The sequence below is a fragment of the Heloderma suspectum genome, chromosome 2 (assembly GCF_057233095.1).
Source record: "Heloderma suspectum isolate Gila_16-S chromosome 2, 16-S_ref, whole genome shotgun sequence".
Lineage (NCBI taxonomy): Eukaryota > Metazoa > Chordata > Lepidosauria > Squamata > Helodermatidae > Heloderma > Heloderma suspectum.
In genome coordinates, this window is record NC_139459.1 from 89,153,543 (window position 1) to 89,180,135 (window position 26,593).

At 44.3% G+C, this 26,593-nt stretch overlaps 1 protein-coding gene across 1 annotated transcript in view; it reads left to right on the forward strand.

Annotated features, from left to right (window-relative positions):
• CNTNAP4 (contactin associated protein family member 4) overlaps window positions 1-26,593 on the forward strand; it is a 333,732-nt gene that overhangs the window by 119,466 nt on the left and 187,673 nt on the right. The window lies entirely within an intron of this gene.

Here is a 26,593-nt window from a genome sequence, read left to right on the forward strand (position 1 = left end):
ATTCTCACATTTCTTCATATGCAGGATGGAAAACTTGTGCTGCTGTTTTTAAAATGTGAATGTGGGCAAAAGTGAAATTGACAGTCTCTGTTAGTGCTATTGGCTTCTGCATGGATTCTTGATCCAAGATGGTCTTCCAAAGGGTTCAAACTGGTTTAAATGATATTACTGCAAAGTCACTGATTTTTAATGGATTGTTTATAAATCTATAGATGGAAGTGCCATTCACTTGGGGCACATGATGCAACAGAATATAGTTGTGACAGATAACCTGTACATTTCTCTCATTGGAAATATGTTAAAGATAAAATGTCATGAAACCCAAGCAAACCATCATTCTAAGCTTGTATTGTGTCAACACATGTAAATATTGACAGCTTCATTAATATAATATAGCAGGCAATAAATGCTTAAGATAACCTTGAGATTTTTTTTATTATTATTCTGGCTTTTGCAGGGCTGTTACATGTTATTGTTTGCAAAAGTAGTAAAATAAATGACTTTACCTAGTTTCTGAAGTTAATAGCTTTCAGAAATAATTGGTAATGAGCAGAAAAGTTCTTACAATACTTCATAGGTCATTTCTGCAGTTTAAGTTTATATTCATCCTAGATTTTCTTCAGGGATAATGCATTTATGTGTGAATAAATTCATCTTTTGGATATTTTGAAAAGGCAAAATTGTGTTTAATCTATATGTAAATGTAACTTAAATATAATGGGCCACCCTGTCTCATTTTCTGTTGTTTATTGGTGCTACAGACCCATACACAGACCCATAATCAGTGAACAGTACACATCATTTATAGACAGAAAAGGAGCACATTGTATTAAAAACATTTAGCACTTTAAAAAAGAGAGAATGTATAATTATTTGTTTTATTTTGTATAGTTATCACAGTGAATACCTTGCTCAATAGATACTCTGGAATAACAAATGTATTGAACTATATAGTAAGAGTGTGCTTCAGATTCAGCCGAATCCTGAACCGTATCAGGCTGATTCAGGAGATGGCCGAACTGAAATGTGGTTCCTCCAAAGGGGTCGAATCCGAAACTAAACACTCCTGAAGATTTGTCAGCAATTTGGAGGGACACAGAGACACAGGGATTTGGAGGAAGTGTTTCTCCAAAAATTGATACATTTCTCTCCAATAAGGAAAACACCAGGGTGGGAAGACGGGGGAGAGAGGAGAGGGTGTAGTTTTGTGACTTCTATTTTCCCATCATGTACAGCACTGTACAGTGGTATAGCACTGGAGGCATTGTGCCAGATCCATTGGAAGGCATAAGCAGGGATTGGGCTCCCCACTCCCCATAAGGCACACCCATCACATGCTCAGGTCACAGGATGGGCATATGTTAATGGTTCATACTGTGATTTATCCAAGATTCCTCCCTTTCCCATCAGCATTCTCCCAGCATCTGAGTTGGGATGGTTGCATCCACCAGCAGACTGGCTGTCTGGATCTGGGCCAAACTCTGTGAGCTGTAACCAATAAACATTGGTTACAATTATGGGGAATTGTTACTCGTATACCTTAGTATGTTCTGCTGACACAAACATATGTGCAAATCAATCTTGAGGGTTACTTTTTAAAATATACATTTGTGTGTGTGTATGTGTGTGTATAAACTTACAAAGCTGGTGAATAATGCTATAGTTTACCACGATAGTTACATAAAACCATTCTCTAGAATATAGAATTCTTTGTGTCCACACACCGTTTTTGTTTCTCTACTTTAAAGAACAGTATAGATTACTCTTTTTCTATGCCTTTTTAAAGTTTTGTTGTTATTGCTGCTGGTCTGTTTGCCAACAAAGGCATTTGAATTTCTCTTAATACCAACTGCAGCGTTATTTGAACTCCACATGATGTGTGACAATTCTATAGCTGAGACAAAGACAGAGTTTAGTGCTTTTTACAGGGCACAGCAGTGATACAACTCATTCTTTCACATCGTATTGCTCTTTGGCATCAGGCAGAAGAGTACAAAAACATTTAGGGAAAACCTCTTACGAGTCCCCTGGACTGCAAGGAGGTCAAATCAGTCCATTCTAAAGGAAATCAACCCTGAGTGCTCATTGGAAGGACAGATACTGAAGCTGAAGCTCAAATATTTTGGCCACCTAATGCGAAGAGAAAACTCTCTGGAAAAGACTCTGATGCTGGGAAAGACTGAAGGCAAAAGGAGAAGAGGACGGCAGAGGATGAGACAGCTAGATAGCATCACCGATACAATGAATATGAACTTGAGCACACTCCGGGAGAGAGCGCAGGACAGGAAGGCCTGGCGTGCTATGGTCCATGGGGTCACGAAGAGTCGGACACAACTGAACGACTGAACAACAACAACAAATTCCCCCACCCTCCTGCCCCCTGCAGTATGCATTTCTCATTTCTTCCAATTTGTGATTGAAAAGGTCAATGAATTCTTATAGATAAGTACAAAAATTGTGCTGCTCCCTGTCAGGTTTAAGTTCCTGCAGTGGCTTAAAAAGAAAGACATAGAAAGCGGGGAAAAGTGTGTGTGTATATGTGTACGCAAATGTAAATCCCCTGGGGATGCTAAAGAGGCTCAACAATTGAAACTTCAGGTCAAATCTTGAAACCTGGCAACCCTAAAATTGATATATTGATTACAAAACTCTTTAGATATGCTCCAGCCCACTATTGTAAACACCTAGGTGCCATGTATTTCAAATTTTCAATGAGACTTGGAGCCAGCTCAGATGATTAGCTATTACTTGGTGGCACTGAACATCTCTTTGAAATCTCTAAGTGTATTGGATCCTATGGCAAGCTGATCAGATGGAAGACCCAGCATGCACTGGGTTGGACCTTTTGCATAACATGTCAAGCCACCATAAATGTAGCTTTGTTTTGGTGAGTGAAGCATGGGCCTAAATGCGTGTTGCCTGCATAGAACAATCTCACCTCCAATGGGGAGCCTCTGTTCAGATTGTTGTGTGCTTATCTGGCTGTTCTTTAAACACCGTTAATTGTATGCTGGGTTACAGCCTCTTACAAGTTTATCTCCTCTAGTTAAGGGTTGATTCTCAGGGGGGCAACATATTCTCCAGTCCAGAAAAAAATATTACTTCACAGGTCACATGAGATCTTGGGTTGGCCATCTTTCCTTTTGTTTTTACAGTGCTTTCCCCATTCCCAAGCCTCACTGTATTTCTGAAAAGAAAAAAAAGATATTATCCTATCACAGCTCCTTTTCTCTTTAATGGAGGGATAATGACACAATAGCCTGGCTCATTAGACAACGTCTGGCTTGGGCTAAGACTAAACTGTTTATCTGGTGGTACAAGTGCTTTTAGGACTGCTTCCAAAAGTTGTAATGTTGAAGTGATTCTAATGTAACTTTAAGACATGGAGGGAGATAATTAAGAGTAATGCTCCTTACCAGTCTATTGCCTTATGGAGACATGGATGTGTCTTGCTAAAACCCATAAGCCATCTACTCAAATTATAAAAATATTAAAATATATGGTGTAGAAAATGTGTACCAATAAAGCAAATGGAATATTTTATCTAAAAATGGGCACTGAGTGCTAATCAGAATATCCTTGTGACTTATTTTGTATACTCCACAGAGGTCTGAATTGAGTTGAATGTGTTTAGGAATGCAGAAGCTGACCTATAGGATGAGAAAGGCTTATCTATACTGTGAGAGAGGAAGGTTTTTCTATGCAATTCACCCAGTACTGCTTCGCTTTCTTTTTGTGGTGAAAGTGCAGTGCCTGCTTACCTAACTCTGTGCAGGGTTCTTCCTAGCTTTGTGGAAGATTTTGACCAAGCCCGGTCAGAGGCACCCATATTTTATTAGTCTATTACCATTTCATGCCATAGGAGTTGGGAAAGTTGGGGTCATGCTGTCCCTGAAAGATCAGGTTTGTTGCTTGGGAGTGCTCCTGGATCCTACATTGTCCCTTGATCTTCAGGTGGTAACAGTGGTGAGGAGCACATTTGCACAAGTGTGTAGTGTGCCTGCTGTGTGTAGTGTGCCTGCTGTGGCCATTCCTGGGTCAGTCTGGCAACAGTTATCCCTGCCTTACTTACAACATGGTTAGACTATTGCAGTGTGCTCTATGTGGGGCTACCCGTGAAGAATCGGAAGAAGCTTTAATTGGTGCAAAAATTAAAATGCAGCAGCTAGGCTGATAACTGGTGCATGGTTTCGTGATCAAATCACCTCCATACTGAAAGAACTGCATTGCTTGCCAGTGATTTTTTGGGCTCAATTCAAGGTGTTGGTTTTAACCTTGAACTAATGGCTTGGAGCCTGGCTATCAGAGGGACAACCTATCTCGGCATAAACCTGCTCTGTTGTTATGTGTGGCAGGGGAGGCCCTTTAGAAGACACCCACATTTTCAGAGGCCCACTTGTCAAGCATGTGGGAAAGGCTTTCTCCCATGTTACTCTCAAACTATGGAACACACTCCCTTTGTAGTTGTGACTGGCCCCCACTTGCTCTGCATTCAAGAAGGGAGTCAAGATATATCTTAATGTGGCTTTTAAACCTGTTGTTATGGTTGTTATGGCTTTTAAAGGTTGTTTTTAATGTTTTATTATGTTCTTATTTGATTATAATTCTTATTTTCTGAAATCTTTATCAACTGCCTTGGTTAACTTCAGAAAGGTGGTATGGAAATACAAGAAGGAAGGAAGGAAGGAAGGAAGGAAGGAAGGAAGGAAGGAAGAGAAGGGGTAGCTAGGTTCTAGCATCATTGCGCAAGGATTTCTAGGACGTGCACTACCGCTATGCAGCCATTTCTCTTTACTGGAGATAGAAATATATTTTTAGTCCTGAGGTATTTAAGTTATTGGGAAAACAGAATTGGAAACAAATGTGCTTATTACAGAAGAAGCATGTATTATTTTTGCATTCTAGGGTGCAATTCTATGGCTGCTAGACAGTGTCTAGACGGCCATAGGATTTTTTGGTTTCTGGGAACTGAGCTCAGAGCCAGCGCTCTGAGCTCAGTTCCCAGAAACCTGACTCCCCATCCTGTCCCCCGCTACCTCGTAGGTGGCATGGTTCATCCCCAGCTCCATGCTCAGAAGAGCAGTGTGGAGTGGGCAAAAAGGGGGCATTCCTGGGGGTAGGGAAGGGAGGAGACCACGGAAGCGCTACTATGACACTTCCTATGCACCATCTGGCCTCCCCCCCGCTCTGATTCACCCCAGTTAGACAGCTGAAATCAGCTGCCTAGCTGCAAATGTAGGGCAGCTGGAATGTAGAGGAGAGGATCCCCTCCATGCTCCGCCTGCCCTGCATTGGATAGTTGGCCACCTCTGAGTTTGGAGGCAGCTCAACTGTCCCCATCATCCTAAATGATGTTGGATACATGCTCTAGCTGTCATTCACTACACAGTTTGTGAACTGATGGGTCCACATCTATTTATGTGGTCTCTTCCTTTCTGGGTTTTGTATTGCATTACAGCCCTCTCCTCTGGGGGTTTTCTTTCCTTTCCTACAATGCAGCAATGCTTGCCTTGAATCCTTGATCTTTTACTATCGCTGTAGTTGTCAGCCTATGGCTATCCAGCTTTTTGCTTGTGGCTTATATATTTCTGTACTGCATCTCTCCTTCTTCTGGTGGGCTGCTATATAGCCCAGGCTCATGTACTTCATTTCCTTCCTGTCCTGTTTGCCAGTGCAAGGATATGTCACCACACACACCCTGTGGGTCTGGCTCACATTTTCGCTAGTCTCTGATGATTATTTAGCCAGTTAAGGTGTTTTCCTTGCTAACACTATAAAAGTCGCTTTAACTTTATTCCTTAAGTTTGCCTTCCTTTGTATACCCTCTCCCTTGTATAATTTGGACAGTGAACCTTTATAGAGAGCAGCCTGTTTAAAGTTCTCGTCGTACAAATGTTAGTTATACTGTTGGAGCTTTAGAAATAAATTAAGAGTGCAATCCTATGGATTGTGCTCCCCTTGGAAGGAAGCCTCCGAACTTGGAGGTATCTGAGTATCCAACACCTGGCTGCGATGCTACCAGCAGGGCAGGAGTAGGACAGAGGCGATTTTCACCTCTCAGTCCCCCTTTTACAAATGTTCCTCTAGACAGGCCTCTGAGCCAATCTAGAGAAAGTGTGCTGCCAGGGGCTGGGCTGGGACTGGAGAGGCCATAGGAGTTCTCATTTTCTGACCTCTCCCCTCCCCTCTCTATTCACCGGACAGCCCCTTTTCCCTCCCTCCAAGGCTGCATTTCCTACCTCGGGTAACAGCCAGCACAGCATGGCAGCTGTGAGGGAATGAGAGAGGAAGATCAGAACTCAAGAGTCGAACAATTCTATGTTCCTTGAGACGGTGTCGCAGGGCAGGGATCATAGGATTGCTCTTTCCATCACAATCATAAACCTATTTCCCCTACACTGATTTCCCTACAGTGATTGCCAGGAGATTTGCATACCTTTCATAGTGAAGCTTGAAGGTTTGTGTTCAATCTTTGTCCAGACTCGTAGCACTGCAACCACATGCTCTGTTTCTATTTAAGAGATTTTTTTGAAGGTATATATAGTGTCATCGATTTATTTTAAAATGTTTTATCCCAACTTTCTGGCAAACACTGAAGGTGGATGGCATCCAAATACAAGATATAATAAAATATAATAAAAATAACACCTCAAAATTGTTTACAAGCCAAAAGCAGTGAAACGTCTGCAAACTCTTTCAATCCAGATGGATAGATAGCTAGCCTGGCAGTTTAGGTAGGTCGTCAATGCTATCCTAAAAATGTAGACAGATGGAGCCAAGGAAATGTACATAGGCATGACATTACTTGACTGTGGAACAATTGCAGAAAATGCGTTCTGCACTGATGTCACCCCTTGAGTGAAGGGCCTCTCTAACCTCAGTGGATGTGGATGTTCATTTGGAAGAAGGTATCCCCTTGAGATGGGTACATGTTGAACATCTCCTAAAAAATGTGCCCTTTATCCCATTGAAAAAGTCAATCCATATTGATTTCGGCTTAGAAAAAGAAAAGTTTGCTTCAGTTCAGCAGAGGTGGCTGTTCTATACCACCATGGATAGAAATTTGTTGTTGTTCAGTCGTTCAGTCGTGTCCGACTCTTCGTGACCCCATGGACCATAGCACGCCAGGCCTTCCTGTCCTGCGCTCTCTCCCGGAGTGTGCTCAAGTTCATATTCATTGCATCGGTGATGCTATCTAGCCATCTCATCTTCTGCCGTCCCCTTCTCCTTTTGCCTTCAGTCTTTCCCAGCATCAGGGTCTTTTCCAGGGAGTTTTCTCTTCGCATTAGGTGGCCAAAATATTGGAGCTTCATCTTCAGTATCTGTCCTTCCAATGAGCACTCAGGGTTGATTTCCTTTAGGATGGACTGATTTGATCTCCTTGCAGTCCAGGGGACTCGTAAGAGTCTTCTCCAGCTCCACAGTTCGAAAGCATCAATTCTTTGGCACTCAGCCTTCCTTATAGTCCAGCTCTCACAGCCATACATTACTACTGGGAAAACCATAGCTTTGATTAGACGGACCTTTGTCGGCAAGGTGATGTCTCTGCTTCTTACTATGCTGTCTAGGTTTGCCATAGCTTTCCTCCCAAGGAGCAAGCGTCTTTTAATTTCATGGCTACAGTCACCGTCTGTGGTGATCTTGGAGCCCAAGAAAGTAAAATCTGTCACTGCTTCCATTTCTTCCCCTTCTATATGCCAGGAAGTGATGGGGCCAGATGCCATGATCTTAGTTTTTTTAATGTTGAGTTTCAAACCAGCTTTTGCATTCTCCTCTTTCACCCTCAACAAGAGGCTCTTGAGATCCTCTTCATTTTCTGCCATTAGGGTGGTATCGTCTGCATATCGGAGGTTGTTGATAATTCTCCCGGCAATCTTAATTCCGACCTGTGATTCATCCAACCCGGCGTTTCTCATGATGTACTCTGCATATAAAATAAGCAGGGTGACAATATGCAGCCTTGTCGTACTCCTTTCCCAATTTTGAACCACTCGGTTGTTCCATGTCTGGTTCTTACTGTTGCTTCTTGACCCTCGTACAGGTTTCTCAGGAGACAGGTAAGGTGGTCTGGTACTCCCATCACTTTCAGAATTTGCCACAGTTTGTTGTGATCCACACAATCAAAGGCTTTAGTGTAGTCAATGAAGCAGAAATAGACGTTTTTCTGGAATTCTCTTGCTTTCTCCATGATGCAGCGAATGTTGGCGATTTGATCTCTAGTTCCTCTGCCTCTTCGAAACCCAGCTTGTACTTCCGGCAGTTCTCAGTTCGCGTACTGCTGAAACCTAGCTTGTAGGATTTTGAGCATCACCTTGCCGGCATGTGAAATGAGCGCAATTGTGCGGTAGTTTGAACACTCTTTGGCGTTGCCCTTCTTTGGAATTGGAATATAAACTGAACTTTTCCAGTCTTGCGGCCATTGTTGAGTGTTCCAAATTTGTTGGCATATTGAATGCAGCACTTTAACAGCATCATCTTTTAGGATTTTAAATAGCTCAGCTGGAATACTGTCATCTCCGCTAGCTTTGTTGTTACTAATGCTTCCTAAGGCCCACTTGACTTCACTCTCTAGGATGTCCGGCTCAAGTTCAGTGGCCGCACTATCATGGCTATCAGGGACATTAAGATCTTTCCTGTATAGTTTTTCTGTGTATTCTTTCCACCTCTTCTTAATATCATCTGCTTCTGTTAGGTCCCTGCCTTCTTTGTCCTTTATCATGCCCATCTTTGCACAAAACGTTCCCTTGAGATCTCCAATTTTCTTGAAGAGATCTCTAGTCTTTCCCATTCTGTTTTTTTCCTCGATTTCTTTGCATTGTTCATTTAAGAAGGCCTTCTTGTCTCTCCTTGCTATTATCTGGAACTCTGCATTCAGTTGGATATATCTTCCCCTTTCTCCCTTGCTTTTCGCTTCCCTTCTTTCCTCAGCTACATGTAAAGCCTCATCAGACAGCCACTTGGCTTTCTTGCATTTCTTTTTCTTTGGGATGGATTTCGTTGCTGCCTCCTGAACAATGTTACGGACCTCCTTCCATAGTTCCTCAGGCACTCTGTCTATCAGGTCTAATCCCTGAAATCTATTCCTCACCTCCACTGTATATTCATAAGGGATATGATTTAGGTCATACCTGAATGTTTTTGTGGTTTTCCCTACGTTCTTCAATTTAAGTCGAAAGTTTGCAACAAGAAGCTCATGATCTGAGCCACAGTCAGCTCCAGGTCTTGTTTTTACTGACTGTATAGAGCTTCTCCATCTTTGGCTGCAAAGGACATAATCAATCTGATTTCGATATTGACCATCTGGTGATGTCCATGTGTAGAGTCGTCTCTTGTGCTGTTGGAAAAGAGTGTTTGCTATGATCAGCATGTTCTCTTGGCAAAACTCTATTAGCTTTTGTCCTGCTTCATTTTGTACACCAAGGCCATGCCTGCCTGTTATCCCGGTGATTTCTTGACTTCCTACTTTAGCATTCCAATCCCCTATGATGAAGAGGACATCTATTTTTGGTGTTAGTTCTAGAAGGTGTTGTAGGTCTTCATAGAACCAATCAACCTCAGCTTCTTCGGCATCAGTGGTTGGGGCATAGACTTGAATTACTGTGATGTTGAATGGTTTGCCTTGGAGTCGTACTGTGATCATTCTGTCATTTTTAAGATTGTACCCCAATACTGCTTTCCCCACCCTTTTGTTGACTATGAATGCTACTCCATTTCTTCTAAGGGATTCTTGCCCACAGTAGTAGATATGATGGTCACCTGAATTAAATTCGCCCATGCCTGTCCATTTTAGTTCGCTGATTCCCAAGATGTCGATGTTCAATCTTGCCATCTCATGTTTAACCACCTCCAGCTTACCTTGATTCATTGATCTGACATTCCAGGTTCCTAAACAATATTGTTCTTTACAGCATCGGATTTTCTTTTCACCACCAGACACATCCACAGCTGAGTGTCCTTTCGGCTTTGGCCCAGCCGCTTCACTCTTTCTGGCACTACTTGGAAATACTCTCTGCTCTTCCCCAGTAGCATATTGGACACCTTCTGACCTGAGGGTCTCATCTTCTGGCGTCATCTCTTTTAGCCTTGTGATACATTCCATGGGGTTTTCTTGGCAAGAATACTGGAGTGGGTTGCCATTTCCTTCTCCAGTGGAGCACATTTTGTCAGAACTCTCCGCCATGACCTGTCTGTCTTGGGTGGCCCTGCATGGCATAGCTTATGGCTTCACTGAGTTACGCAAGCCCCTTCGCCACAACAAGGCAGTGATCCATGAAGGGGATGGGTAGAAATACATGCACATATTTTGGCAGAAGAAGGCTATCTACAGGTCACGGATTGACTGAGTACATTTTATTTAATTTCTGTACAATGCAATAACCAGAGCTCTCTGGGTAGTTCTCAAAAGTTACAACTCAAATACAATATAATAAAACATAATATAAAACATTTAACATACAAACACTTTAAAAACACAGTTAACAACAAAATGCCAGGATCTGATAAAACAACTGACTTTAAAAGCCCCATCACATGTCACCAAATGCCTGGGGGTAGAGGAAAGTCTTAACATGGCACCAAAAGAGACAGCAATGTTAGCACCAGACAAATCTCTCTGGGGAAACCATTCCACAATCAAGGGACCATTACCAAGAAGGCCCTCTCCCTTGTTGCCGTCCTCCTAACCTCCCTTGGAGGAGGGACTTGGAAGAGGGCCTCAGATGTTGATGGTAGTGCACTGATAGTTTCACACTGGGAGAGGTTCTCCATCAGGTATTTTGGTCCCAAGCTGTATTAGGATCCTCCTTTTAATGTGTAAACCTTAAATAATTCCTTCTAAAACTAGATTTCTTTTTAAAATCTGACATTCTCTCTCCACGTTCATGACCACATGGTCTACTGTCATGATCGCACACTGAATTATTTCTTTAAAAAGCAAGTTCACTGCCTTTTCAGAAGATTTAGAACTTCATAATGCAGGGGAAGGAATTACCATTATACTCCACTTATTCGCATGGAAGATGATGTAAATTATTTGATTTAATTCCTTATAATAAATTACTAAAAGTATCACATTCTTTTATAAATACACTGTCAAATAGAGTTCTCTTTAAAATGATCTGCAGTAAAACTCAGTTCTAATGAAACCATTTCGATCCTCAAAAGACATTCATTGTAAGAGAATGGCACTGTGAGTAAGGAAGGCATATGGAAAGTTTTGCCATAAGCAACATTTCACTCTTCAAGAGCCTTATGAGCTACTAAAATTTCCTTCTGATCAGGTTAGCATTTAAGTTGTATTTATTACTTTTATTACAGCCCCGAGTCACTGAGACCAGAGAATACCATCTTTCTGCACTTGTGATCTCATATAAACTAAGACCAATATTATTAAACCCTGAAAAAAGAAAGGAAATTAGAACAATGGAAATTTAAGAATGACTAATGTAGCCAGCTGGACTTTTAGAACAGTATTTAACCATAGTATTTGCAGTGGCAAAACTACAATTCTGTACCTGCTCCAGGGGGTGGTGGTGCAGAGACATTTGGCTGCGTCTGCCATGGACCTGCCCAGAGACAGGGTGCCTCTGCCTTTCAGGATGCAATCCTATACATGTTTATTCAGAAAAAAGTCCTACAACTCCAGGGAAATGCTGGAAGTTGCAGGACTTTTTTTTTTGTCTAACCATGCATAGGATTGCACCCTAAATGTTCCAGAGCAAGGATGCAAGCTTTTATATGTTCAGCCCCATTTTGACACCAGTCCTATTCCTAACTTTGCCCCTCTCGCTGCCATCAGTACAAAATTAGAGTCCCACTGACTACAGCAGGGTCAAGAGGAGGGTAATGAGTGGAACCAATGTGGGAGGAGGGTGGAAGACAAATTGATTTCTTCCTTTCTATGCCTTGGAATACTGACAGGCATAGGTTCAAAGGCTTAGACATTGTCTCTGAGTGAGGAATTGGCAGCCTACTTGCCTGGGAAACCACACTCCAGTTTATATTTTCATTTCAGCCAGTCCCAAGATGGGTCACTGGATACTGCACAAGGAAACTGAGGAAATTGTAACTGATCCCAACTCTTTCTTGTTCTTGCCCTGTTGAAGGAGCACCTTTGCCCTTGCTCGGCAAAGCTTTGCAGTGTGAAGGGCAGGGAGCAGGGATTGGTGCAAAAGTGTCAGGAGATGCTTGGTGAAAGCTGGAGTACTAGGACCCAAGGGGCCGGTTCACACAATCCCAGGGTGGTTAGCAAGCCACTGTCAGGATTCCCCTGTTGCCTACTGAATACTCCAATAGCCAAATCAACACTCAGACAAAAGGGCTGCTTTCCAAGGCTTTAATTCCATTTACCCTAATGAGGTACAGGTGCTAATTGCTAGAGACTCAGAGAACTACAAAGGAACAGCCATCTAGGGGTTCAAAGGGAAATTACATCAGTTGATCTCCGTTTGGGATAAAGGCGGCAATTCTCTGAACTTAAGGGGTGGGAGGGGAAGATCTCCCCCTTTCCTGCAATGCTTCTGGGCTCGGCCCCTGCGATCTCTCGCTTGTGCCTGCGTCTGTGCCTCACATCTAAAAGTTCAGGTTGTCCTTCCCTTTCCACGCCTTGTTCGTTGTCACTCCCAGGGATGCGAGGGGGGGGGGGCTCCCCATCCAGCTGCGCCTCTGAAGTCTGGGAAAGTTCCTCCCCCACGAGTTGCCTCTCTTCCTCAGAATCAGAGCTGCTTTGGGATTGTATGGGCTCAGTTACAACCCTGACAGCCACACTGGCTTGTTAACCACCATGCACATGCTGGTTGTATGCTGGCCAGAATTACATGATTACCCTCACTAGCACAGCTTCTTGTGTCAGGAGTGGCTTGTTGCATGTGGGTAACAAACCGCCCAGAACCCATGGGCTGTTATAGGGTTGTGCAATCATGCGAACCAGGCCTATCCCTGCCACATCGTCTTCTGTGCTCTTGCAGCAGTTTGCCTGATCAGAGCATATGTCTGATCATTTGTATCAATGAACGTTAGAATTAAATTGACACAAAGGAAGACATCAGTAAGTCAGTCGCTATTATTCCGAGCTCACATGTTGTTCAGTATCCAAAGGTGCTGTTGCACTAACAAGAACAACCGTTAGCACAACAGGAAGCCCGCATTTGCTATGGCAACCCTGTAAACTTGCACTTCTGGAATGGAACAACAGCAGAGCTTGCAGACGGGAGCTCCACTGACCTGTCCCATTTCAGAAACTAGTTTCTGAAAACTAGTTGAGCTAGTAGAATCATAGAATCATAGAATAGTAGGGTTGAAAGGGGCCTACAAGGCCATCGAGTCCAACCCCCTGCTCATTGCAGGAATCCAAGTCAGAGCATTCCTGACAGATGGCTGTCCAGCCTCATCTTGAATGCCTCCAGTGTGGCAGAGCCCACCACCTCCCTAGGTAATTGGTTCCATTGTCGTATTGCTCTAACAGTCAGGAAGTTTTTCCTGATGTTCAGCTGGAATCTGGCTTCCTGTAACTTGAACCCATTATTCTGTGTCCTGCACTCTGGGATTATCAAGAACAGATCCTGGCCTTCCTCTCTGTGACAACCTTTCAAGTGTTGCAGAACTCAGAGTCAGAGAGACCATGGAGTGAAGGAAAAAGAGTTTCTTTATTTAACGCGCGGGCTTAAGGCTGGAATCATTTCCAAAGAGCCAGAAGCCCCGATTTACATCAGCACATTGTTTTTATAGACATTGTGACACATATGAAACGGCTCCTCCTCCCCCTCCCGTGTGGGGTTGCAGTCCTCAACATTTCTTCTCCTAGCACCATCGTCTATATCTCAGGAACTGGGTTATAGGCCATGATAAACAAAGAACATAATATGCAAGAACATGATATCCACTATTCTGACCTTAGCCTTGCTAACTAGATAAGTCATTCTTGCATCTTGTCAGCTTACAAACATATATTTTAGAGAGCAAGAGCTCAGCAAGAACATGAAGCATGAGACTGCATGAGGCTACTTAGTCTGACCCCCGATATGGCTGCTACACAAGTACTTGAAGAGCGCTATCATATCTCCCCTCAGTCTTCTCTTCTCAAAGCTAAACATGCCCAGTTCTTTCAATCTGTCTTCATAGGGCTTTGTTTCCAGTCCCCTGATAATCTTTGTTGCCCTCCTCTGAACCCTCTCCAGTTTGTCTGCATCCTTCTTAAAGTGTGGTGCCCAGAACTGGACACAGTACTCCAGATGAGGCCCAGTGCTGAGTAGAGGGGAACTAGTACTTCCCGGGATTTAGTCTCCGAGGCTTCTGTAGCAAGTGCTAGTAGTTGGTCCTACTAGTGCAACCTAATATGCACTGGCAGACTGCCAGCATTTCATACTGCCCATTTTATGCATTTTAGTTAGAGATGGTGCTATAATTTGGAATTCAGGAAGGGGCTTCAGAAATGACCTTCCCCTCAGTCTGCAACACAACAAATGAGCCAACCTCAGACTTCCAAAATTTGGGCCTAGCTCATTGTTTCATGCCTGAGCTAGTATTCCTTCCTACCAGAAAGCCCTCTGTGCTGCCACTCCCCTATTTTTCCAAAATGTATCCTGATTTGGCATTAGCCACTTATTTTTACCTCATGCAGATAATTTATTTTAATGAGCAGTGTAACATGTGAGCCAGAAACTGGAGGAATATTGCATTCGTGACTCCCATGACTGGGAGCTCCCATGGGGAGCTCCATCATATAATTACCTGACCACGGATATTGCTGCTGTGGTATTCTGTCAGTGCACAGCTCATACGCTATTGTTGTTGTTGTTGTTCAGTTGTTAAGTCGTTTCCGACTCTTCGTGACCCCATGGACCATAGCACGCCAGGCCTTCCTGTCCTCTGCTCTCTCCCGGAGTGTGCTCAAGTTCATATTCTTTGCATCGGTGATGCTATCTAGCCATCACATCCTCTGCCATCCCCTTCTCCTTTTGCCTTCAATCTTTCCCAGCATCAGGGTCTGTGACTTTTCGCATTAGGTGGCCAAAATATTTGAGCTTCAGCAATTGTCCTTCCAATGAGCAGTCAGGGTTGATTTCCTTTAGGATTGACTGATTTGACCTCCTTGCAGTCCAGGGGACTCGTACGAGTCTTCTCCAGCACCACAGTTCGAAAGCATCAGTTCTTCGGTGCTCAGCCCTCCTTATGGTCCAGCTCTCACAGCCATACATTACTACTGGGAAAACCATAGCTTTGATTAGACGGACCTTTGTCGGCAAGGTGATGTCTCTGCTTCTTACTATGCTGTCTAGGTGTGCCATTAGGGGTGGACGAAAGTCACTTACCTTTTCTCGCAGCTTCTTCGCGGTGGGGGGGAGCGCTTCACTGCTCCCCCCGCGAAGTTCAGGCCGGGGGGGAGGCTTCCCGCCTCGCCCGGCCGAAATTCAGGCCGGGGGGGGAGGCTTCCCGCCTCGCCCGGCCGAAATTCAGGCCGGGGAGGAGGCTTCCCGCCTCGCCCGGCCGCGAACACGAAAGTAAAAAAAAAAACAAAGCACGTCCCCTGATAGGCTACGTGACGATTCACGTAGCCTATCACGGCTAGATCTGGAAAGTCAGCCGTGATAGGCTACGTGAATCGTCACGTAGCCTATCATGGGTGACTTTAAAAAAAAAAAAAAAAGCGCGTACGCGAATGGCGGCCCCCATAGGGAGCCGCCATTCGCGTACGCGCTTTTTTTTTTTTTAAAGTCACCCGTGATAGGCTACGTGACGATTCACGTAGCCTATCACGGCTGACTTTGCAAATCTTGCCGTGATAGGCTACGTGAATCGTCACGTAGCCTATCAGGGGACGTGTTTTTTTTTTTCTTTCATTGCAATGGCGGGGGCGGCAGCCGGTCGAAAGACCGGCTGCCGCTCCCGTCCCGCTCGAACACCGTACGAACCGCCAGCCGGACCCGCCGCCGGGAGGGACATTCAGGGAAGGTAAGTCCCGTCCCGGGGGGGGGGGGCGGAGGATTTCTCCCCGAAACTTGTTCGGGGGGCCGAACACGTTGGCGCTCGGCCCCCCGAAGTTTCGGGGAGAAATTCTCCGCCATCCCTATGTGCCATAGCTTTCCTCCCAAGGAGCAAACATCTTTTAATTTCATGGCTACAGTCACCGTCTGCAGTGATCTAGATAAGTAGACCACTTATGTCTGTTGAAATAAAAGGAAGATAAATAAACAATAGACTGAAATAAATGCACAAAGAGTGATCCTAAACATGTTCAATGAGTTGCACAAATCCGTGGCAGAATTAAAATTTGAAGACAAATGACACCCAGCTTTCTCATCAAACCCAGGTGAGGCAGTGGCTGTTCTGAATCAGTGTATGAGCACGGTAATGGACTGGATGAGGACCAATAAATTGAAACTCAATCCAGACAAGATGGAGGTGCTGTTAGTGGGTGGTTCATCTGCCCGGCTAGGTGATATTCAACCTGTTCTGGAAGGGGTTGTACTCCCCCTAAAGGATCACGTTTGTAGTTTGAGGGGTGCTCTTGGACCCAGAACTGTCACTTGAGGCACAGGTGAACTCAGTGGCACAGAACACTTTTTATCAGCTTAGGCTGGTATACCAACTCCGCCCTTATCTGGACAGAGATAGCCTAGCTACAGTTATCCATGCTCTGATAACTTCTCGTCTGGATTACTGCAATGCGTTATACATGGGGCTGTCTTTGAAAACGGTCCGGAAACTTCAGCTGGTCCAAAATAGGGCAGCAAGATTGTTAACAGAGACTGGCCAGAGAGCTCATATTACACCAGTACTTTTCCAGCTGCATTGGCTGCCAGTCCATTTCCGGGCCCGATTCAAAGTACTGGTATTAACATTCAAGCCCTTAACGTCTTGCGGCCAGGTTATCTGAAGAATCGCCTCCTCCCATATGTGCCTGCCCGCCCAGACCTTAAGATCATCCTCAGCAGCCCTTCTCCATGAGCCCCAGCCAAAAAAAGTGAGGCGGGTGGTTACTAGGACGGCCTTTTCTGCTGTGGCACCCTGGCTGTGGAATGAGCTCCCTAGTGAGGTTGGCACCTACATTGTATTCCTTCTGGCACCAGGTGAAGACCTTTTTATTTCCCCAGGCATTTTAACTTTCTAGACTTTTAGCTTTGCTGTTTTAAATCTGTATTTTAAATCTGGGCATTGCTGCTAGGTTTTATTCTGGTTTTATTCTGGTTTTATTGTTATATTGTGGTTTTAATGTTTTTATATTTTATATTGTTTTACAGTGTGCTTTTTGGTTTTAATTTTTGTGAACCGCCCAGAGAGCTTCGGATATTGGGTGGTATAGAAATTAATTAATTAATTAATTAATTAATTAATTTGATTTATAAGCGAAATAGCTGCAACCCAACCTGGAATTACAAAATATAGTTTATTTTACCCACTGAAAGGCTACTGCTCAAATCCTGGCAGCACATGTTGGTGAGAAATCCCTCTTTTCCCCATGGGGGATACTTATAAGAAAATAACTTGAGGATAACCACATTTTTTTTTATGAAACTGCCTAATCCATTCAAAAAATAATAATACAGAGTTTCAATGTTTATTTCTAACTTCCAATATGCAAGTGGAAATTACTTTCAAAAACTCTTCTTTCATACACATTGTTGGGTCCCCCATTAACTAAATGCAGTTTCAATGCAGGGCAATTTACCATTTTTATTTGTCCCGTTTACATGAAAGCAATCAGTAATGTTGCTGCTACAGCTTTTCTTACTAATTCATCTGTACTAGGGGTGGACGAAAGTCACTTACCTGTCCTCGAAGGTTGTTCGCAGTGGGGGGGAGGTGCTTCGCTGCTCCCCGCGCGAAGTTCAGGCCGGGGGGGGAGGCTTCCCGCCTCGCCCCGGCCGAAATTCAGGCCGGGGGGGAGGCTTTCCGCCTCGCCCGGCCAAAATTCAGGCCGGGGAGGAGGCTTCCCGCCTCGCCCGGCCGCGAACTCCATTGTTGTTTTTTTTAAAAAAAAACGCCCCCGTGATAGGCTACGTGACGATTCACGTAGCCTATCATGGCTGACTTTGCAAATCTAGCCGTGATAGGCTACGTTAATCGTCACGTAGCCTATCACGGGGGTGTTTTTTTTTTCTTTCATTGGAATGGCGGCGGCGGCAGCCGGTCGAAATACTGGCTGCCGCTCCCGCCCCGCTCGAACACCCGCTGAACCGCCGGCCGGACCCGCTGCCGGGAGGGACATTCGGCGAAGGTAAGTCCCCTCCCGGGGGGGGCGCGGGGGGCGGGGGGGTGCAGAGGATTTCTCCCCAAAACTTGTTCGGGGGGCCGAACATGTTGGCGCTCAGCCCCCCGAAGTTTCGGGGAGAAATTCTCCGCCATCCCTAATGTACATACTTTTATGCTTAGTGATTTCAACAGTGAACTCAAACCAATTGAAGGTTACTCAGCATGTTACTTTAAAGATTTAGCAGCAGCGACATGGTTTTTTCTTTTTCTTTACTCAAACGTAAGCATGGAGGAGCCCAGTTTTAACTGGAAATCTAGTGTGGGGGTAGGGAAGTTTTAACCCATCGCACACTGTTGCAAACATGATCTGGACTGGGGGGGCCCATACCTGCAATTGGATTGCCAAAATAGGTTCCATTCCTTATGAGTAAGACAAAAAAGACAGAGCTGCGGCTACATCTTTAAAGTAACATGTGTCTTCCAGTACCTTTGACTGGAATTTTTTTTAAGACTACATTCTGATCTACCCCTTTTTTTCTACATGTACAGTGATATAGTGGTAACTTGATTTGAAAGTGCACTAAAGAACCTAAGATTAAATCCAATAAATATATCACTAAGTCCATTTTAAAATCTGGAGATCAGTTACAGGGTCATTTGCAGAAACATGTCTCCCTTGATTGCATAACGACGTATTCATGGCAGCTGCTATCTGGATCTGCTGGTGGTGCATCCATGATATTATTAGCTGGAAAGACTAGTGGGAATCCCTCCCAAGAAAACTGTTGACTTCTCCACATCCATTCCATAGACTTCTCTCATGAAGGAGAGAGTTCAGCATCTTATGCCTTGCTTCCTAGCACTACTTTGAAAAAAAAATCTTTCAATTTGTAAAAAACAAAACAAGCATGTCTGTTGATAGGTTTGTTGTTGTTGTTGTTCAGCACTTCTATTTCAAATATATATGTTAATATAAGCAGTTCATTGTTGTTGTTCAGTCATTCAGTCGTGTCCGACTCTTCGTGACCCCATGGACCATAGCATGCCAGACCTTCCTGACCTCCACTCTCTCCCAGAGCGTGCTCAAGTTCATATTCATTGCATCGGTGATGCTATCTAGCCATCTCATCCTCTGCCGTCCCCTTCTCCTTTTGCCTTCAATCTTTCCCAGCATCAAGGTCTTTTCCAGTGACTTTTCTCTTAGCATTAGGTGGCCAAAATATTGGAGCTTCCGTTTCAGTATCTGTCCTTCCATTGAGCACTCAGGGTTGATTTCCTTTAGGATTGACTGATTTGATCTCCTTGCAGTCCAGGGGACTCGTAAGAGTCTTCTCCAGCACCACAGTTCCAAAGCATCAATTCTTCAGCGCTCAGCCTTCCTTATAGTCCAGCTCTCACAGCCATACATTACTACTGGGAAAACCATAGTTTTGATTAGATGGACCTTTGTCGGCAAGGTGATGTCTCTGCTTCTTACTATGCTGTCTAGGTTTGCCATAGCTTTCCTCCCAAGGCACAAGCGTCTTTTAATTTCATGGCTACAGTCACCGTCTGCGGTGATCTTGGAGCCCAAGACAATAAAATCTGTCACTGCTTCCATTTCTTCCCCTTCTATATTTTTAGGAAGTGATGGGGCCAGATGCCATGATCTTAGTTTTTTTAATGTTGAGTTTCAGACCAGCTTTTGCACTCTCCTCTTTCACCCTCACCAAGAGGCTCTTGAGATCCTCTTCGCTTTCTGCCATTAGGGTGGTATCGTCTGCGTATCTGAGGTTGTTGATAATTCTCCCGGCAATCTTATATATAAAGCATACAGATGATATTGACAAACAGCTATGTGGTGCTGGCGGGTCACACCGGGTCTTCACTCCTGTACATTTATTTATGCATTACACTTATATCTCGCCTTTCTTCCATTGTGGGACTCAAGGTGGCTACATGGGGTTCCCAGGAGGTCTCCCCTCCAAGCACTGACCAGACCCAGACCTGCTTAGCTTCAGCATGCTGCCTGCCTCATGTGCCTTCAGACTATGCCCTGGGACCTTTTATTGGAGCCAGCCCCCAGCAGGGTCCAATCTGCTGCTGCGGGTGCAGATGCGGTGGGAGGAGGGAGCAGAGGGAGGGAATGCGGGTGACCAGCAGCTGCCTCTCACCTACCACACAGTGCTGGCCAGACAAAGGGGGCGAGTGAGGGAGCCTGAGGGAGCTCAGCAGCCCCAAAGTCACCTGCTTCCCTCCTCAGTACGGGAGGAGGGAGAAAAGAGGCACGCAGGACCAAAGCCACCTTCCCTCTCCTCGGCACCCCCTCTACCTCCTCCTCAACCCTCAGCTTCTCAGCCTTCCACCCCCTGAGCTTCTGCTATGCCTCACAACTTGACTGTACCCAGCCAGCCCCTCAGCTTCCTGCCCCTTTTCCCACCTTGCTGCCCATCCCTGCTCTGAGCATGGACGCCCAGCGGGCTGCGTGCAGCTTGCCACCATTCTCCTCTCCTCCACTGGCCTCCTCATCCTGCAGTACTGGCCACCCATTCAGGGCTGCTGCTGCTGGCCACAGCAACAGGAGCAGGCACGAGACTGCAGCTGCCATCGTCTGTCGCTCGTGCTTACGTGTGGGGTTTGCTGTGTGTGGGAGAGGGATTTGAGTGAGCTTGATGTGCAGATGTTAGCAGGGGATCATGTTTAAGCACCACACAGTGAAAAGTTTTCACCTGCTGTTTGTTTGCACATCACATTTCTCCTTAAAGGCATGGGGGGGGGGAGGTCTGGGGTTGCATCCAACTCCTCTGGTTGATAGTAGGATCCTAGGCTTGTTTACTCAAAAGTAAGTTCCAATGCGTTCAATGGAGTTTCCCCCCCTAGCAAGTTACGCTTGCAGCCTTGTAGGGCAATCCTACTTGTCTATGCAAAAGTAAGTACCATCATGTTCAATGCGATTCACTCCCAAATAAGTATGTATAGGATGTATAGCAGCCATAAAGAAGCTGTGAGTCACGTCACCACGGACTAAGTTCCATTTATTTTAATGGGACATTGCTTCATATCTGGTTGCAATGGCTCTTCATAATAATGTTTAATAATAAATATGATTTATATTTATTCTATGATTATATTATTCTTATTATTACATGTTTCTTGAATTAAAAAGGACTAACCAAATAATATTTTCTAGCAAGTTGCTGGACATGACTTTGTGTGTGTGTGTGTGTGTGTGTGTTTGTGTGTGTTTTCTTTTCAAATGGACCTTTTAATAATTCTGAATTAGGGTGACCAGACACTCCAAAGTAAGTGACTGAAAGCTCATTTGTATTGTAAAAGCTTACAAGGTTGTATAATTCCAGAAGGGGGTGTGGCTGTGAGGGGGTGTGGCTGTGACTATTATGAAGGGACCCTGCACTTCTGAATTTGCCACTACACTACTGTTGACAACTGTAGGATATACATTCAAATACAGCAAGTGCAGTAAGATCTTCAGACCATTGAATGAGAGGTGGTGGGTGTTTATCCTTCCAAGCGTAAATACGAGTCTCTTTGGAAGTGTTAGCGCTCTCAGAGTGGCCTCCAGCTATTTTGGCCTACACCTTCCATCAGCCCTAGCCAGCATACACAATGGTGAGGATGATGGGAGTTGTTGGCCAAGAATCTGCAGGGCCATAAGTTGCCCAGCCCTGATTTAGGGGGTCCTATAATAAAAAGCAGTGCTTTGTTGTTGTTCAGTCGTTCAGTCGTGTCCGACTCTTCGTGACCCCATGGACCATAGCACGCCAGGCCTTCCTGTCCTGCGCTCTCTCCCGGAGCGTGCTCAAGTTCATATTCATTGCATCCGTGATGCTATCTAGCCATCTCATCCTCTGCCGTCCCCTTCTCCTTTTGCCTTCAGTCTTTCCCAGCATCAGGGTCTTTTCCAGGGAGTTTTCTCTTTGCATTAGGTGGCCAAAATATTGGAGCTTCAGCTTCAGTATCTGTCCTTCCAATGAGCACTCAGGGTTGATTTCCTTTAGGATGGACTGATTTGACCTCCTTGCAGTCCAGGGGACTCGTAAGAGTCTTCTCCAGCACCACAGTTTGAAAGCATCAATTCTTTGGCGCTCAGCCTTCCTTATAGTCCAGCTCTCACAGCCATACATTACTACTGGGAAAACCATAGCTTTGATTAGACGGACCTTTGTCGGCAAGGTGATGTCTCTGCTTCTTACTATGCTGTCTAGGTTGGCCATAGCTTTCCTCCCAAGGAGCAAGCGTCTTTTAATTTCATGGCTACAGTCACCGTCTGTGGTGAACTTGGAGCCCAAGAAAGTAAAATCTGTCACTGCTTCCATTTCTTCCCCTTCTATATGCCAGGAAGTGATAGGGCCAGATGCCATGATCTTAGTTTTTTTAATGTTGAGTTTCAAACCAGCTTTTGCACTCTCCTCTTTCACCCTCAACAAGAGGCTCTTTAGATCCTCTTCGTTTTCTGCCATTAGGGTGGTATCGTCTGCATATCGGAGGTTGTTGATAATTCTCCCAGCAATCTTAATTCCGACCTCTGATTCATCCAACCCGGCATTTCTCATGATGTACTCTGCATATAAGTTAAATAAGCAGGGTGACAATATGCAGCCTTGTCGTACTCCTTTCCCAATTTTGAACCACTCGGTTGTTCCATCTCTGGTTCTTACTGTTGCTTCTTGACCCTCGTACAGGTTTCTCAGGAGACAGGTAAGGTGGTCTGGTACTCCCATCACTTTCAGAATTTGCCACAGTTTGTTGTGATCCACACAATCAAAGGCTTTAGCGTAGTCAATGAAGCAGAAATAGACGTTTTTCTGGAATTCTCTTGCTTTCTCCATGATCCAGCGAATGTTGGCGATTTGATCTCTAGTTCCTCTGCCTCTTCTAAACCCAGCTTGTACTTCCGGTAGTTCTCGGTTCGCATACTGCTGAAGCCTAGCTTGTAGGATTTTGAGCATCACCTTGCTGGCATGTGAAATGAGCGCAATTGTGCCGTAGTTTGAACACTCTTTGGCGTTGCCCTTCTTTGGAATTGGAATGTAAACTGACCTTTTCCAGTCTTGTGGCCACTGTTGAGTGTTCCAGATTTGTTGGCATATTGAATGCAGCACTTTAACAGCATCATCTTTTAGGATTTTAAATAGCTCGGCTGGTATACTGTCATCTCCACTAGCTTTGTTGTTACTAATGCTTCCTAAGGCCCACTTGACTTCACTCTCTAGGATGTCTGGCTCAAGTTCAGTGACCGCACTATCATGGCTATCAGGGACATTCAGATCTTTCCTGTATAGTTTTTCTGTGTATTCTTGCCACCTCTTCTTAATCTCATCTGCTTCTGTTAGGTCCCTGCCTTCTTTGTCCTTTATCATGCCCGTCTTTGCACAAAATGTTCCCTTGAGATCTCCAATTTTCTTGAAGAGATCTCTCGTCTTTCCCATTCTGTTGTTTTCCTCGATTTCTTTGCATTGTTCATTTAAGAAGGCCTTCTTGTCTCTCCTTGCTATTCTCTGGAACTCTGCATTCAGTTGTGTATATCTTCCCCTTTCTCCCTTGCTTTTCGCTTCCCTTCTTTCCTCAGCTACTTGTAAAGCCTCATCAGACAGCCACTTGGCTTTCTTGCATTTCTTTTTCTTTGGGATGGATTTCGTTGCTGCCTCCTGAACAATGTTACGGACCTCCGTCCATAGTTCCTCAGGCACTCTGTCTATCAGGTCTAATCCCTGAAATCTATTCCTCACCTCCACTGTATATTCATCAGGGATATGATTTAGGTCATACCTGAACGGTTTAGTGGTTTTCCCGACGTTCTTCAATTTAAGCCGAAATTTTGCAAGAAGCAGCTCATGATCTGAGCCACAGTCAGCTCCAGGTCTTGTTTTTACTGACTGTATGGAGCTTCTCCATCTTCGGCTGCAAAGGACATAATCAATCTGATTTCGATATTGACCATCTGGTGATGTCCATGTGTAGAGTCGCCTCTTGTGCTGTTGGAAAAGAGTGTTTGCTATGATCAGCGTGTTCTCTTGGCAAAACTCTATTAGCTTTTGTCCTGCTTCATTTTGTACACCAAGGCCATGCCTGCCTGTTATCCCGGTGATTTCTTGACTTCCTACTTTAGCATTCCAATCCCCCATGATGAAGAGGACATCTTTTTTTGGTGTTAGTTCTAGAAGGTGTTGTAGGTCTTCATAGAACCGATCAACCTCAGCTTCTTCGGCATCAGTGGTTGGGGCATAGACTTGAATTACTGTGATGTTGAATGGTTTGCCTTGGATTCGTACTGAGATCATTCTATCATTTTTAAGATTGTACCCCAGTACTGCTTTTCCCACCCTTTTGTTGACTATGAGTGCTACTCCATTTCTTCTAAGGGATTCTTGCCCACAATAGTAGATATGATGGTCACCTGAATTAAATTCGCCCATGCCTGTCCATTTTAGTTCGCTGATTCCCAAGATGTCGATGTTCAATCTTGCCATCTCATGTTTGACCACCTCCAGCTTACCTTGATTCATTGATCTGACATTCCAGGTTCCTAAACAATATTGTTCTTTACAGCATTGGATTTTCTTTTCACCACCAGACACATCCACAGCTGAGTGTCCTTTCGGGTTTGGCCCAGCTGCTTCACTCTTTCTGGCGCTACTTGGAAATACCCTCTGCTCTTCCCCAGTAGCATATTGGACACCTTCCGACCTGAGGGTCTCATCTTCCGGCGTCATCTCTTTTAGCCTTGTGATACGTTCCATGGGGTTTTCTTGGCAAGAATACTGGAGTGGGTTGCCATTTCCTTCTCCAGTGGACCACATTTTGTCAGAACTCTCTGCCATGACCTGTCCGTCTTGGGTGGCCCTGCATGGCATAGCTTATGGCTTCACTGAGTTACGCAAGCCCCTTCGCCACAACAAGGCAGTGATCCATGAAGGGGAAAAAAGCAGTGCAGAAGTATACAAAAGCTACTGTTTGGTTTATTCATTCATTTATTTGATTTCTGTCCTACCTTTCTACCAAGGAAATGGTGCTCAAAGTGGTACGAGGCAGTTGCAGTCACCTAGTAAGTTAAACAGAAATAGAAATATTTCGGGATGCTGAATTTAATTTGTCATGTGTGATGTCAATTACATACATGTCTCACATGTTATTTCTGACAGATTAATGCCTTCCTTGTAGGAATGTTATGATGAAAAGTAGCCCTGAAGCACATTTTATATTTGTTGCCTTCTCGGGTCGAAATGTCTTCAGTTTCAGTCAGTTGGACTTAGAAATACTTATCAATGGCTGCATTGCAGCCAGGGTTTATTTAAATACCATGATTATTTTGCTAGAAACATCTCATTCTGCACAAACTTTGCTTCTCCCAGTTGCTTGCGAGATGCAAGCAACATCTGGAATTATTTGGATATCAGTGGTGGACATCTGAGGTTTGCTAGGTCCAAGATGGAGTTAGCATCCTCCTAGTGCTATTTCCACTGGCACTGCACAGAGCAAGAAATGCCTTTCTCCTCTTTGTGTATGCTGGAACTCATAACACCTGGCTGAGATCTGATGCACAGATGTGGGTCAATGCCATTATTGCCACCATCAGCATATAAAGCCTCATTCAGGGTATATCAGGAGGGCCCTTGTCCAGATATGGACCTACAAGATTATGTCTGAATATCAAGCAAGAAATCCAGGATGCCTGGATTATTTCCAGATGGAAAATGAGGTAGTTTGCTCCTGGTGCTGAACTCTCATATTTCACAGTCTCACACAGAATCCCTGACAGGTATTTCTCCAATGTTCATTTTGAAAAAAATCCTAAGGAAGGCAATTGCACAGCCTCTTTAGGCAGCTTGCTTCATTGCTCAACTTTTATTAAGGTTTGAAAGACCTTCCTAATCTTTATCCTAAATCTACCTCATTGTTTAAAACCATTCCTTTTCAGCCTGTGGCTAGGGGCTAGAGTGAATAGCTGCTGTCCATTTTCTTTTAGGCACTTTCTTTTAATATATTTGAAAACTGACAGCATATCCCATCTCATTTTGATTTGTGCCAGAGTTGGATCGCACAACCAGTTTATGTTGCAACTAGGGATGTATGAGAAATCTGTTTCAGTTCAGTTTTTTTTACCAGAATTTACCCAGTTCATACCTCCCAGAACTGAACACAGCCCTGAACAGGAATAGCAGATGAAGTCCATACATTTCTGAGCCTGCAATGCAATTTGTGGAACAAAACAAAACAAAAAGTGTTCAGAAATGCATACATTTGAAAAATGTGTATGAAAAAAAATGTGTACTTTTGAAAAATGTACACAAGCAATCGTTAATCATGGGAGGAAATGCATACATTTGGGCAAATCTGCACGGAAAGAAAAACAAAACAAAACCTGTGATCTGATACAAACAAGACTTGAAATGGGTTTTGAGGT